This window comes from Cyrtonyx montezumae, unplaced genomic scaffold (genome assembly GCF_038088225.1).
Source record: "Cyrtonyx montezumae isolate F1298 unplaced genomic scaffold, pur_monq_1.0 scaffold_17, whole genome shotgun sequence".
Taxonomy (NCBI): domain Eukaryota; kingdom Metazoa; phylum Chordata; class Aves; order Galliformes; family Odontophoridae; genus Cyrtonyx; species Cyrtonyx montezumae.
Genome location: NW_027071903.1, coordinates 18,571,142 through 18,577,141, shown reverse-complemented (window position 1 = coordinate 18,577,141; position 6,000 = coordinate 18,571,142).

Sequence of the window (6,000 nt, the reverse complement as noted above, 5' to 3'; positions counted from 1 at the left end):
GGCTTAATTACTAGAAGAATAATCAATGCAGTGCTCTGTCTGACAGCAGATCCTTATTCTTTGCTGAATTTCCTCAAACAAAATATTCCCTCACAAGTGCATTGGATCTAAGTGTTGCATGCAGCCCAATCTGCCAACTTATTCTTGTCTTGCTTGAGACAAACACACTGAGGATATTATGGGGCTGAGCTAACACTGTATTTGACACAGTTTGCTCTATGTGCTTGAAGCTGTCATCCAGAACTTCATCTTTCCAGCATGAGAAAAGAGTGCCTCTTCAAACTGACACTTATCAAGGCAAGTAATATGAAATGTGCAATAGCAGCCAGGATTTGATTTCCTGCTGCCATAACTTTGTGGTTGTGTTTTTGTTGCTGTTGTTGCTGTTTGTTTCTTTTATTAAATAAGGCTAAGGGAAGACCTGGACACAGGCACAGCTGTTCTGAATACATGGCAGGTATCTGTGACCACAGTACAGTGGCAGGTGATGCCAGTGCAATGGGAGAACCTTCTGTTCAGTTCATCAGACATTTTCTACATAACTAGTTGTTAAGAATGACATTTTCCACTATGACTCCACTGCCCTTCAATCAGTAATACATTTTTCATATGCCTTTAGAGACCTATCCTCAGCCTTATATATATGGAATTGAGGAGCTCACAAAGAATGCAGTTAAGCTCTTGTCCCCTCTCTGAGGCAAATATTCTTTAAGGAGAATAATGTTAGAGTTCCTTTAAGAGATGCAGGAGATTCAAGATCAAGTATTAGTTGCATCCAGGTGTACAAATCCCATTTCACTCGTTGCAACAAGATGCACAACAGTCCAAGCTGTATAAGCGTACTCTGACATAAGTTACAGCAGCCAACTTCTACCCAGACTTTGAAAGAGTTTTAACTAAAAAAAAGCCTTCTTTTTTTCCCCACCTATCAGAGACCTTTTGCAATGAAGTGACCTTTCAGAGCTGAATTCATTGATGCATTCACACCAAGAGTCTAAGAATTTAGAACAACAACAGCATTTCCTTCACTGACAGCAGGATGATGATACTAGGGAGTCTGAATTACTGTTTTCAGAAGGGTATTTCAAAACAGGGCTCTTCTGGATCGCACATTCTCATGTAGACTGTAGGTACAAACACTGAAACTTTGGTTGCCAGATGAAAACTTCCATATCCAAACCAGGGTGACAGTGGAAGTAAAAAGCCCTACAGATTCGTTTTTCTGAGCAAGAAATGCACTGCCTTGCGTGACTGTTAAAGGACATGCATGCTTGATCCATAGATACAAAATTTATGAAAATGAAAGGATGCACAGGTGAAATCTTATAAATTTGTGAGGAAAACATCTGCCTATATCCTCCCCATTTCTGCCCTTTCTCACAACCTATCTTTCAAATTAAGATCTTTGCACCTTGACAGCTTGCTTATATTTTCACCACCTTCCAATGATTGGTATGTAACAAAAATGCATCGTGCTTTGCAGGCCTGTGGGAAAGGGAATTCATTTTTTTTTTTCATTCATAATAAGATGCTTTGAGACAATTCATATATGGAATTCTCTAAAGCTCCAAGTTGCTTTGGAGATGGGAGAAAAAACTTCATCTCTTCACACAGCCATCCTTCCTTGAGGTAGGGATCTGATAGAGAAAGGCTGCTCAGATGCTGGCTGGAAGAAATAAAGTCCAGGTTTTCTAGCACTGCAGACTAGGTTTTTTGGTTCCACCTGTCTCCTGTTAAGCAGACACAGGCTTTTAATTCTCTGGCTTATACTTAGGAGGGCCCCACTCACAGAGGAAAGTTAAGTAGAGGCTTGATAAGATTTGATTTCAACGCTCTTTCAAAACAAATACTTTATAAAGTGTGAGACCCAGTGCACAAAGCTATTTAATACTGCATGCAGGAATGGTTTTTCTCTCCTCTAGTCACACTCCAAGATATGCGAAGACACCCCAAGAAAGATGGGCAATACAAACTGCTTAACCAGTCCAAATCAACATTTGGAGAGCTCTGTAAACAGAGGCATGCGGAAACACTCTCCCCTATTAGACTTAAATATGGTTTTGTTCTCAATGCCCATCATCCATAGATTCCCAAAGTACTAAAAAAGCTTAAGCCAACATAGCAGCAGGCAGAGAGCTCTGGATTACTGTATTATCCAAGAAGAAAGCAGACAAATACACAAAAAGTGTATACTGTATCTAGACTAGGAATGGGCCAACAAAGAGAAGTGACTTCCCAAGGATTCTGGCACTACCTCCTACTGTAATTGCACAGATTTTAATACATTTAATATCTCATACAAAAAGATCAGTGCGCTTTGGAGTGCGCACTTGTGTTTGGAGGTCAGCTCACGTGCATGCTTCTCTTGTCAGAAACCTGCGCCCTTCAATCCGGTCTCACCAGTGAAACTTGAAATCTTGCCCTGTGTTGCAAAGAGGAGGATGTGGAACTGCAACTCCCATTGCCCACTGCAAAGTGCCTAAGCACCAGAAAGCTTGTCTGGCTGCAAGTAAGAGAACACAGCAAGCTTTCAGCTCCTAAGCACTGCAGCAGTAACAGGAAGCAGCCAGAACACCATAGTTACAGTATCACTGTTTTCTTCTCACCATCCTGAAATCGCTAGTGCATACATTCAGATACACAGTATTGCTGTGGTGTCACCACAGTTGATCCAAATAAAACTGTCAAATAGATTATCAGCATGAAATTCCCTCCATGCAGTTAAACTGCCTCCCTCTTCCTTACAGGAGGCCCATTCCAGTGCCTACTGAAATCTGCAGGAGTCTTTGCACTGGCTTTAAAGGCTTCTTCAATATTTTGAAGCTTCTCAGGAATTTCTCAACAGAGATGGCAAGTGAGATTAAGCTTCAAACCTCAAATTAAATTCTTAGAACACTCATTGCTGGGAAATGTCAAGAATTGGGCTATTTGTCTGGAGTCAGTTTGGGTCACAACATGTTTGACAGAAGAGAGTTGAAGAGAAGACAGCTTGTGCATGGTGGAGATTTGAGGTTGGTGTAGGTGCACTGATGCTTTCAGCGCTTTCTCCTCTCTTCTCAAAAATGTAAATTAACTTATCAAATTCAGGGTGACATTTCTGACAAAAAATCAGTTTAAATATAATACTGGAGGCCCTTCAACTGAACACTACAGAATAAAACCATCATTTTTAACTGCAAAAACTGCCAGCACAAACTGCTGCTGAATCCAGATCAGACACTATCTGGCATGAGATCACCAGTGCATTTAATTCTTTCATTCACAGAAAACTTAATCTTATTTGGAATATGGCAATGTGGTGAATCACAGTGTTGCAATGGTATAACAATGAGAAGGCATTAGATCAGTACAGGAATTGCTCTTCTCAACAGGCTCTTTTCTGAATGCATTTGCACATATTTCAAGTACGTTATTAAAATCCTGTAAGGTAAATAGTATTTATTTTTCTCCATTAAATCTCTTTCTATGTTTCTGTATGGTAAAAAAAAGTATGTACTAATTGAATAAAAGGTGTTTCTGTGTTTATCAGATAATCTTTACCTCTTGCCACACCTTTTTCCTTATGAAATGAGTGTAATAGTTAATGAGACAGCTGTCTCAGTAGGAGTCAGCAAAATGCATTAAACCATTCTTTCCTCAACTAGATCAACACCTCCTAAGAGGCTGGAGAACTTCTAGCAGCCGTAGCCAGCCTGGTACAGCTTGGTACGTGCTGGTACAGGGACAACAAAGAGCAAACAGTTCCTTTCCACTGGAATTCCTGCTATGGGACTGCTCTTGCACTGCTCACTCCTGACTCATGCTTACACCTTGGAGGCCTGAGGACAACACAGGTCAGCAGTTGGTGGCAAGTATGCAAGAAATTGCTCTGGCCTAGGAATTAACAGAAGAAATCACAGCACAGGGGGAGAAAAACAAACTGCAATTCCAAGCAGGGACCAGAATCACTCTGCTGTTGCAATGGATAGGGATTTCTGTCAGGAAAGATCACCGAGTCTCCCATTTTTGTATGGTAAACAAGGCAGTGATAAACACATCAGCATCTCAGACAAGACCTCGAATCCTTCCTTCTTACTTTCCCTACTATGCCAGTTCAGTTCTGCTGTGTTCCTTCCTCAGAGACCTTTGCCTCTATCATGAGCAACAGACATTCAGCACAGCCTCATACAGCAACTTCCAGTGCACTGCTGCTGCCTCACGCTCTTCTCCTGTCAAATTACATCGAAACCCAAAACCAAGTCAGACAGCAGATAACTTCATAATGGCTTCAAGGGGTGCAAACAGCGGAGGCGGCCGCACACCTCAGCATTAACGGCCGCGCTGAGGCGGGAAGGCATTCACTCCCCTGCCGAGCCGCGGCCACCGCATCCCGCCCAGCTCCCCCTGGCAGCTGTATTCAGCGCCTCGTCTGCCCTATGGAGACTCACCACGCTGAGTGGAAGCATTTGTGGTCACACACAAGCACTCCGTGCCTCCAGGAGGGAGCTGGCATCCCTCGGAGGAGCGGAGAGATGGGGTGTTCCTGCTCTTCGTCTGAAGCAGTACATAATTGAGACAAAAATGGATGCTGATGGAGCACAGACACTCACCTGTGTAAGGGAAGGGCTCGAGCACAGGCTCTGTTCTGACGGCAGTAAGTTTAGCAGATGGACAGCAGGAGTAACCTTGGCTTCTGTGGCCTCGCCGAGTTGCCTGACTTGGCTTAGATGGATCACTGCTTGTCTGCCAAAGCCTTCAGTTTGGTAAAATATATGAAAGCCTTGCAAAGAATGGAGACCTGAGCCCAGCTCATCTAGAGCTGCTTCTGAAACACTTACCTGGTGAAATGACAGCTTAGGTAAGATTTTGAACCCTCACACAGAAACGCCATTTGTTCTGCATAAACTTGACACAGTGGCTCTCCTTTCCCTGCTCTGGAATAACCTACTTGACTATAGCTGTTTTCTGTGAGACAACAGAAACCCCACTTTAAGGTTCATGAACTTACAGAGAGATCTGATCACATGGCAGCTCAAAAAGTCTCATCTGCTCATATCAGAGCATGATGTTGTCCCATGTGTTCCTAAGGCTGATTCCAGAGAGGAGACACCTGTGCAGCCGTGCTCCATTTACCTGTACAGCACGGCTCGTCAAGTGAAGGTAGTGTGGGAGTTGTGCCTAATGGCATGCCTCAAAACTGCAGAGGAGTTGGAAGCATAGTGGTAATGAGAGAGGTAAGTTACATTACAACATTCTTAAGGAGTTATTTCTGCAGAAACACCAAGCTGACTACTATACTAGCAACCTGGACTGGATTTTAAACTGCAGGTTTTATTCAACCCATTGGCTAACTTAGAAAGAACAGTGACCACTTCTCAAGAGTTTCCTGAATAGCCACTGAACTCATGCCTGGTATTATCTGTTGCCCACAGAGCAAATCTGGCTGAAGGCTTGTGTAATGTCTGGACCAACCACAAAACAAACCGTTTGTATAGTATAATGCAGTTACAAACATCAATACAAGAAGAGAAGGCGTTTTCTGGTATCTGTAGGATTACAGAATATAAAGTCTTCAAATTTAGGCTGGGTTTTAACACCGAGATGTAGGATTTTTTATTTTACTTTTTTTCAGAGTTAAATACGGTGTTACAGATGTGCCCCACACATGCCCACACACCATATACTGACTGAAGTAAGACATGGTGTCTTCCAAACAGTGTTAATTATCACATGAAAATAGCAATTCACTGACAGGTTTCTGGAGTGAGGCAGGGAGCTAGCTAGATAAGTGCCAGTCAGTCTTCCATTTTCACTCTTTTAGCAGTCTCAAAACAGCATCACAACAGCTACATTCAGACTCCTGCTTCATGCAAACCACAGCCCAGTGGTATGCGTCTACTTCACCATTATCATAAGCATTGCTGCTCAGAGCCTCTGATTCAAAGTTTGCATGGGGAGATAGGTCAGCTTAGAGATTTAAAACCTCTTGGGTAGCCTTCTTTCTTTCAAAATCACCACTCA